Source organism: Anser brachyrhynchus (assembly GCF_964034855.1).
Source record: "Anser brachyrhynchus genome assembly, chromosome: 9".
NCBI classification, from domain to species: domain Eukaryota; kingdom Metazoa; phylum Chordata; class Aves; order Anseriformes; family Anatidae; genus Anser; species Anser brachyrhynchus.
The window spans coordinates 8110931-8121036 of record NC_137703.1 but is presented as its reverse complement, the minus strand read 5'-3'; positions in this window follow the sequence as shown (position 1 = coordinate 8121036).

Genomic DNA, 10106 nt, shown 5'->3' with positions numbered 1-10106 from the left:
GGGGGAGGGGGGCGGCGGCCGCAGCGCCCCCTGACGAGCTGGAGGACCCGGGGAGGTGCCCCCGGTTGGGAGCCTTGCGTGAGGTTCCCTCGCCGTGCCGCCGGCCCGACACGGAATAAAAAACGGGCGGAGGCGGCCAGAGACGGCCCCAGTCCGTGCCCGGCCGGGCGGTCACAGCCGCGGCTCTGCCCCGGGCCGCCAGGGGCCGCTGCGCCCCGCGGCAGCCGCCTGAGGGGAGGCGGCGGGGCCAGGGGAGCCCTCGGGGGCCGAGAAGAGCCCTCAGGGCCCGGAGGTGTTCGGGTGCTGGCCCCCCGGGGCCGAGGGGACGCGGTGCCCTCTCCCGGCTGCAGTTAGTCCCCAGTTCAGGTGGCTCGTGCTCGGCACCGCGTTGCAGGAGTAAGGGGAAGCCCGGTGCAGGAATTTCGCCTCTGCCCCGGGCACAAGGGGCAGGACGCCGCCAGGCCGCTAAGGCTGAACCCCCTATAATTACAGACTTTCCTTCCAGACGTTTTCTTCTGCAAGTAGAAATCAAGTGCACTTGAGGAAGTTCAGTGGTTTAAATCAAGTTAACACACAGTGTAGCACGTTACCCCTGAACATAAGGGTTAATTTCATACGTAAAGTGATCGTTGCTCCCTGTTTGCTACCGCTGCTATCAACAGGGACATCTGACAAGGAGACAGCACGTCAGCAAAAGAATGCTGTAAAGAGTGATTCTGGAAAGCTCTTTTCAACAACAACAACAAAAAAATATATAGTCAGCTATACTACATTTTACCTGGGCCCAAGAAATTCTGCAGTTACTTTGATCAAAAGCACTGACGTAGGCCACATCATTCCATCCTCAGAAACAGCTTTGCCAGGGCAGGACAGCTGCTAAATAAGAACCTGTGTGCATGGCCCCACCTCACCCAGGGCACTCACAAGCCTTTGTTGTCCTTTCCTCTCATGGGATGCCACGTGGATATTCTCTGTGCTCTTAAAAATCTCTCTTCATGTTCTCAGTGGTGATTTTTTTTCTACACAAACAAAGGGTGTGCAGGAGGTGTCCTGCTCCTGCAGGAGCAAGTGGTACAAGCCAACACATCGCCCTACTCAAAGAGGAGCATTCCAGATACTCCGAAACCAGAAATGTCCGAATGAGTTTGATGTCAATTTTCTGACAGTTTAGCACAGCGCATGATAAAAGGCAGCTCCCGAGATCCATCACGCACCCTGTAGCTTCACAATACAAAGCTGTGACTTTACACGAAGCTACCTCTGAACCCAGGCTCCAGCTCACAGTGGCAGGGCCCCTGAACAACCCCAAAACCAATCGGTGTGATAGAATTTTAAAGCGGATACGTGAAACACTAAGCAGATTTTCATCAAACTCCAGTAAGCACAGCTTGAACGCAACAAGGTCGAGCTGCTTTTCAAGCGTTCCCAGGTATACAATATCAGTGGTAAAGCTTACAAGAAAATTGCATGGAGGAAAGGATTTTGTGTCAAGAGCCACATTTTATCACTGACAGAAAGATTAGATCCTCCAAGATCACGCTTGTCAAAATGTTCTTTTCTGCAAAGGTTGGACAGATTTGAGGCAAATTTTAGCCTATTGCAAATAGGAGTGAAATGTGCAACCAAATATGTTCTTTGGGCTAAGAAAGATGAAATGAACGGTACTAATGAGAACTAATGTGAGGAGCTGTACTTCCAGTTGTTTTGTGAGAGTGGCTTTTGGACAACTCTGCCAAAAGCAGTCCTGCTGTCCAGCATTTCTGATAATTTATGAAGCAACAAAGGCTTTGTTCAAAGATGATGCGATACCCGATAGACTATTTTAGTTGAAGAGTGGTGAAGGGAAGTTTGGTGCAAAATAATTGCTAGCCAGTTAGCAGCTCTCTTTTGTGAAACACATTATGTCTGCAGACATAAGCACCGAATTATGATGGAGGAGGTGTGAACACAACACCAAACTCTGAGTGGCTGTTCTACCCAGGCTCTGCACATTCAAGCATTTCCCTTTTTAACATGTTCCTCCCGAATCTAACTTTGGCATGGTCTGCGAGGGAGAGTAAGGTTTCAGTGACATGGAGACTTGGAGATAACCTGAGCACCCGTTTGTGGTGCCATGGACCTTTCCACTTCTCACATTTCTTGCAATGTGCAGACAAAGAATACTTGGTCCTGTGTAACAATTATGCAAAGACGGACAGTGGAAACTGCCCAGGCTCTGAATGAACAATTAGACGCTGCTGGAATACAACAGAAATAACAGTTAAGAAATGTCAGCTGAGAACCCCCTGTGACTGTTGGCAATTTCTGTCAAACTCTGCAGGCAGTGGCACCGCTGAGCCTTTGTGCGGCTGCAGGGATTACTGCTTGAGAGCTTGGTGCGGCATTTTGTGCCTGCAGATTAGTGACAAGGGTTTGAAGGTTTCAGGTGAAACTGAAAATATTACTGAAGGAAACATTGACATTGACATTTTTTCACTTGCATGTGAAAAAACAGGCTGTCACGAGCAAAGGTTTGCTTATTTGACAGGAACACCAGTCAGGCAATTGAGTGATAATCATGACACAGACAATATGCGTACACCCACCTGTACAGCATGCAACATGTCGAGACACACTGCCTACAGTGCAAATGCCTGTGATATGCGAGGGACTCGGCAGAAGGTACTCTGTGCAGACAGGTTTCTGTGTTTTCTACAAACTTTCCAGCCTCTCACTCCACAGACTGGTGGTATCTGCTGCTTTATAGTGAGGGAGCCGTCATGTTTTTGGAGTAAACCATTACAACTTACAGTCAGCACTGCAGCTTTTCAGTCAGGAGATAGATCATTACTTACAACCCCAAATTAGAGTTCCAGCACATAGCAAAATACAAGAACAATATTTGATCTCAAGTCTGCAAGCGCTACGAGATTTTTAACTTCAAGCATATGGCTCTCAGTTATTAAGGCTCTCAGCACCAGGAGAGCAGTGTTCACATTTTCATTGTAAAGTTCTTTCACCACAATTCTCATCTTTCAAAACTGTCACATGACATATATGAAACTTCCTAAGGAGTTTAAAGAAGTCTCTAAAGTATTTTGAAAATGTAAATCCATTGGAGTTCTCCTGTTCCTGGTTAAAAAAAAAAAAAAAAAATAATCATCTCTTTCTGTATCTCATAGTCAGTTTCTTTAACCTTCCATTTGTGCAGCATACACAATAAATACTAAAGAGCAATTAACAAATATTGGAAATTATTTTCTTAAAAAATAAAAGCTGTCTTAACTCATGAAGAGTTAAACAGTTGGCAGCTTCTCACTACAGATTATCTCCATGTTTGCTCCTATTTGGTGTAAGAACATAGCTTTATTTGAAACAAATAAAATGTATCAAAAACTGAGTTTTGTCCTAAATAGGTGAAACTTCTATTAAAGTTGATAAGCTGAGATGATCTGATATAATGCCCAATTAGTTTTCCTTTCCTGTAAGAACTGTCTAGAAATACAGTGATTAAACAAATACTTTTGCAAACAGAAAAGAAGTTAATTCTCGTATTAGCTGGATGGTATAATTCCACTAGCTAACAGCCATGAATAGCGACCTTCACGTGTAATAAGGGCACCCATTAGTCTCCTGACAGAAGAGGCTTGGCTTTCCAATCAAAAAGCAAAAGCAGAGACTGAAACCACAGTATGGAATCGTGAAACACCAAACTGATGCATTAATATGATATCTATTTCTTTAAACATTTTCATTTTCTGTGAATTCCTCACAGTGTTAAATCCAGAAAGCTGGACTGATATGCAGACAAATTAACATGCCATAAAAAAAAAAAAGTATATCTGCACTGAAATTTATAATTATTTGGTTTATAACTTTAATCATTAGAGGTTTCCTTTTTTTTTTTTTTTTCCTTCAATACCAGGCAAAAGTAAAATCTGTTGCCTTTTGGCTTTGTGGACAGGTTACAACAGCTGAGACAGCCACAACTGCCATTGATTTTAATGGGAAATTTTGTGCCTCTGATGAAATTTGGATGAAGATTTTAAGGGTTCAGGTTTCAGGTCAAGCATGAAAGTCAGAAATCAGTCATTAAGTTCTCTGTGCTTGCATTGCTGTCTACAATTAGGACAGCATTAATCACTACACATCAGTGCAATCAAGTGTTAACATCCAGACACTGTTTGGCTGCGGCTGTTGAAATGTAAATAATAAACATCTGTTGATTTTCTCCAGCTTCTTGTCTTAATAAGGCAGTTGAACTGAAATACATAATCACAGGGAACAGAAGGTCTGAAGCAAATAAAATCTAACACAGAAACAAGGAAATAAGAAATGCAAAAAAATACTTCTGTGAAAGAAAGGTGTGTATATGCGCAGGTAAAAATCACTGACTTGGTCTAGAAATGAAGAGACCCAGACCCACGTCAGAAATACAGCATGAGCCAGAATTTTTCTCTCTGTCTCTCTCTCTCTCTTTTTTTTGTTTTTTCTAGTACAATCTCTAATATTGCATTCCAAATCTAATGCAGAGCCATTCATCTTGATATCAAATTCTTTATTTTTAAGGGATTTGGCAGCTAAAGTCACACAATGGTGCCAAACAAGGTTTCCAAAAACATATAAGTAGATTAGGTGTGCAAATACCTTTGAAAATTCTGCCCTAAGACAGTATGATAATTAGTACCACAAATGAAGTTCCTACATATGCAAATGGATTGTTTGCTGTCACAACGAATTACAGACGTAGCTCTGTGCCTGGTTGATTGTGAGTGCAGAATAAACATATAAATGTAAAACACTGGTGTTTAAAACTCTCCCCTTGTAATTGTGATGATATGATCCTCCTAAAACTGACAACTCTATACAGGAGGGACTGTGTGTACATGTGTAGGAGAACAGTAAGTGGGAGAAAGAAAACCAAATTTCCCATCTGTACAAAATGTCAACCTACTCTCTATAAAAAGCCAGCAACAAAATCCCAATAAGCACAATTCAGTCTGGTCAAGTTCTAATTTGCATCTTCACTGACAGCGAGAGTTTATCAGAGATCCAACACATTTCCTTAACTTGAATATTTAGAAGGAAAGAATGTGGTCCTTTCAAAAATGCCATGAGACTTGGCTTATGCTAGACAGTACATATACAATCAGAAGTTTACAAAAGGTCACTAATCCAGGAGAAAGTTGGTCCTGAAAACTAACGTTTCAAGCAAACGTGGTTGAAATGTCTTGTCGGCTCTGAAAAATACAAGGAACATTTTTTCTTCAAAAGCAGTGAGTTCCAATAAAGTACTGCATCCAAACAGCCTTGGGGGCCCTGCGATCCAGAGCAGGTTTGGAAGTTGCCAAATGTGAGACAGGTTTCTCTTGATACCCCAAATGTCCTTTTGATATTGAGCACCAAGAGAAAGGAAAAGCCTGCCCCAGCCAGGGCTAATAATGCCCTCTTGTAAGCGATGGGCAGCTGGGAAACAATTTACAGGGTCAGGTGGTCAAAAACTACCTAGAGTCTGAGAAATCTCTTGTAATAAAGTGCTGTCCAAAACAAAACAACAACAACAACAACAACAAAGAGCAAAAAAACAAGTAAGTGGAAGATATGGGACAGGGAAAATGAGATTAAGATACACAGTGTCTACAGTAGGTCCAAATGGAGATATTAAAATATAACAAGGTATTAAAGTATAACAGGAGGGCTATAATGAGAAGTCTAAGATTGTAATTGCAGACTCGGAGCAGCAGAAGGTTCCTGTTGGGCCATAACCCTCCGTATTCTACTTCAGAAATTGCATCTCACGCAGCTGGGAGATGAAGCAGCCATTTGGGCTCTTCAAGGGCTGTGTTAGAAGCCACAAAGAGCAAGAGAAAGTGACAGCTTGGGTAGTGTGATATAAAAATCTTTTTTTTTTTTTTTTTCACAGGGAAAACATATTATTGCCTTCATGCTTTAAAATAATGATCACAGAGAAGAAAACTATATTATAGAGTAAGATAAAAGTAAAAGAGCTATTTAGCTTCACTGATACCAGAAGTGCAATGCAGACACTTATTTGTAATTTAGCTGGAGGAAAAAAAAAAAAGCCATTACTGGAGAAAATACTTAGGTAGAGAAATGTACAGCATAAATAGTTTACATTTTCAGAGGGGAGCATCCTTTGGTACATCAAGCTGTCATGCAGCTTAGCAGCATGACACATCTTAGTGATTAAATGCCAGCTCCATGGCAAAACCCAAAAAAAAACAAAACAAATGAAATTTTCAGGGGAGAAAGCCACTGTTCTCTCATCCTGTACATTGGCTCTCACAGCTGAAGAGAAACAGCAGCAGGATGGTAGAAATTAAACTCTATCAGCAGGTGAACTGTAGTTTGAACAAACCTCTTCACAGTCTATCTCTATCTACCTTCAGTCTCACTCGGCCATTTGGGAAAAGTGCTCCATTACCTAAGAAATTGACTTCAGTTGTTGGCTGTGTGCGATGCTGGACCTCGGACAGCAATCATTATGGAAGTCCACGTAGTTTGTTCGCAAGCCCCAAAGCAAGCTGAGTTAGCTGAGCGCCCAGCGGCATGAAGTCTGCAGTGACAAGGTGTCGGGGAGCAGCGAGGGCCGCCAGCAGCAGCAGGGGGTTGAGCTGGGCGAGGAGGCCACCTTAGGTTTACTCCAAACAGAACAAAAAAGTATTATTTTGGGAGGTGACTTACTAGTGTTTATTCACCTTTGTTTTCTTCACACTGTTTTTAAGTCACAGGGGTCACATTCAGCAGCTGACCGTGAAAAACGCCCTCCATGGACCACAGAAAGCTACTGGGAGCTGAGTGCAGGAACTGCAGTCAGATGGGGGCTGATGAAATGCACTGACACTTGACGGGATAGTGAGTATGCCATAGTTTAATAATAACATGTTAATCATCTTAGAGTCATTCTTCGCCCCCAGGCATACCAAAAAAAAAAAAAAACACAAAAAATAAAATAAAATAAAATAAAATAAAATAAAATAAAATAAAATAAAATAAAATAAAATAAAATAAAATAAAATAAAATAAAATAAAATAATCAACAAACAGAGGACACTTCTACAGGGCAAAACACAATGGAAAACTAAAAGGATCCTGTCAATGAAAATGGTCTCATCACCTATCCTAGAACACAAAACCAGCAGAAAATTGGTATAGTTTTGTGCTACCTCCTGGTACTCACCTCAAATTATTTGGAATATAATTTGGGATATACTTACATAGGTTTTTATTTACTTTATTTACATTTAATAACAATGTGAATATAAAGGCATAACTTAGTCTTGGCACCATATGAACACAATCCAACAATTTCTCGGTCTTTCATATTACTGCTCTCCAGATTTGTCTCTCACAGTAAATATGTATATGTATATCTTGATTTTTTTTTTCTAGATAGATTAGCTGGCATTTCTTCCCAGTTGGATCCATTTTTTTGTTGTATTTCATCAAGTTTTTAAGACCAGATGAGCTGTTTCCCAGTTGCTTTCCATCCTTTTTTCACAACTCAACCAGAGCACATCCATGGCATAATCAGGAGGTTTCATTACAATGAATTGCTTCTTTTCCTAGACTCTGAGTGAATGCCTTTTCTTAGGAGCTACCAGTGATCTCTACTGTTCAGTTAGTCACATTATTCTAACTCAGCATTCGCCCTTTTGTTAAGCTGGACCTAGATTTTTTTCTCGACTCTCTGCTAGCTTTAGGAAATAAATAACCGTTTGGCTTCCATTAAAAGGTATCATACCAATTGAATCATATTCCAGGAATGGAGACGACTGTAATTTTGACCTATATATGCACAGATATACGTATAGAAATGACTGTAATTCGTGCACAGATTATAATTTTATATTTTATACTCAAAATTATTTCAGTCCGTTTCGAGTAATGTAGTAGATCCTGCAGCCACCGCTGCCTGCAGCAATAGCTCATGCAAGTTTTCAGCCTTGCGCATTATTACAATACACTGTGCAACCATAATATAAACCGCCCTGGATGGTGATCCACAATTGCCAAGAACCTTCTGCAAATGCCTAATAACAGAATTTGTCTCAGTAGTCATAGAATTACTTCTGCTTAATATCTATCTACAGAAGAAGCTTGAAAGCCTGTTTGAGGGAGTTATTTTTAGATCAGTTGTCTGTTGATAAGAAATTCTTTCCTTCTGCATGCCAGCCAGAGCAAATGAGAGAGCACTGAGCTTTTGGAAGCAGAGCCACCTGCATCTTCCTGGCCTCAGACTGCGTCGCTGCTTTGATTCTGACAAATAAGACATCATGTAGCAAAATCCCACTGTTTGGGGCTTACAGCACCTGCTAACAACATCTGGTTATTGCTATTTAACTAGAGCTCAGATTCTTTTCTTTTCTGTCTCATGTGTTTCCTCAAGCTTGTCCTCACAAAAGGTCATGGAATAGAATAAAGTCCTCTTTTTGTGACCCTTGTACAATCCTATTGATTTACCCAGTGTTCAACCCACTTAATTTCAATTTACCATTTTATGACTTGTTTCCCTCAAAGTTAATAAACCTATGCTAACCATTTTAGTTCCAGCTATTATTTATTTGTGCCAAACCACAGGGGAGAAAAATGAACGGGGAGCTCCTGTGCTGTGCCTCTGAGTGATGCAGCAGAGAAATCCCAGCCCGTGGCACAGTGAGCCCTGATGGCTTAACCAGGGCTGGAGGCAGCTGCAGCGATGCTGGGGGACTGCGCAGCTGCTCCCGGTACGTGAGCACACCGGCTGATCCCTGCAGTAGGTTCCCATTGCACAGTCCCCTCGGGAACACCTCCCTTTGCTTTCGGCTTGGTAGGGGGGATTTAACGTAAGTTTGCTGAGCTCGCTGGGCTGCAACATAATTCAGAATCTATGCAACAATACATAGTCTGATCTATGATACATCTCTCAACTCTGACATGCCTTTTACACATAAATCCCGCAGGCAGCTTGGCATGGCAGCAGGCACCCCGTGGGGAGAGCCCATCAGTGCTGCTGGCCAGGTCTAGGGCATTCAGACTCTGCACACAGCGCCGCAGTCTCAACAGCAACGTGGCTGCTTTGGTGGGGTGCCAAGGCTGAGGTCATAACACCAGCTTCACGGGGAGGCACATTAGTTCAGGAACATTGCATTAAAGAAGTGAGGCTGCTCTCAATTTCTTTGTGCGGAGCAGATGTGCCCTTCGTGACGCCTGAGCATGGGAAGCTCTCTCCTGGCTGCCCTCTTCTGCTGTTGTGCCTCTCTGCAACAACAGAACCCACGGATTTCACCACGTCCAAGACAAAATGAATCAGGAGAGATCAGCATACATGACAATGTAATCACAAGCCTCTAGGACAAACGTATATTTAAGTGATATCTTGAACAGGGCTCTTGTGACCATCCCCTGAAATTATTTTTCAATGTTCTGGGACCTCCTGAAAACATGCTGAAAGATCAGTGAATTCAGAAACCTATGGTCCTTTACGCAGGTTTTCTGGTGACATTGATATGTAAGGTCAGAGATCCATGATGGCAAACACTGCTCAGTTCACAACACTGGCAGCAACACTGAATTTAGCCCAAATGCATTAGTCCACAATTATATTTTTCAAAACATTTACAGGAAAATGTTCCCACGCCTAATGAAAATTATTCAGTGCTTCTTTCTGCTGACCCTGAATGTTCTCTCTAATACCCACTTCCAGTGGATATCTCTATCATCCGTAGCTTTTTTTTTTTTTCTAGCAGTTATTTCAGCTCTTCTCTGAATTTGAGACCTGTAGCTTAGAGCAAAAGAAACATTTGAGGTAAGGTTATCTCAGAAGTAAGGTTTCAGATGGCAAAGTAGGGCTGAAATCTATCACACTCTGGTCTCCATTTTACCCGTGTCAGTTAGGGCAAACATTGATTTTTCCAAGAAAAACAAATACATAACTATAGATCCTGTACCAGCGTTATTTTAATTAGATTGGTAGCAAAGAGAAAACACAATATATAATTGCTGACTGACTCAAAGATAGCTACAACTGCAAATAACAAGAACCAGGTTAGAGCAGGGCACAGTGCCTGGAGATTTTACCAGGCAGCAGATCAAACAGCTGAACTCTTGACAGACTCTGCAGCTTT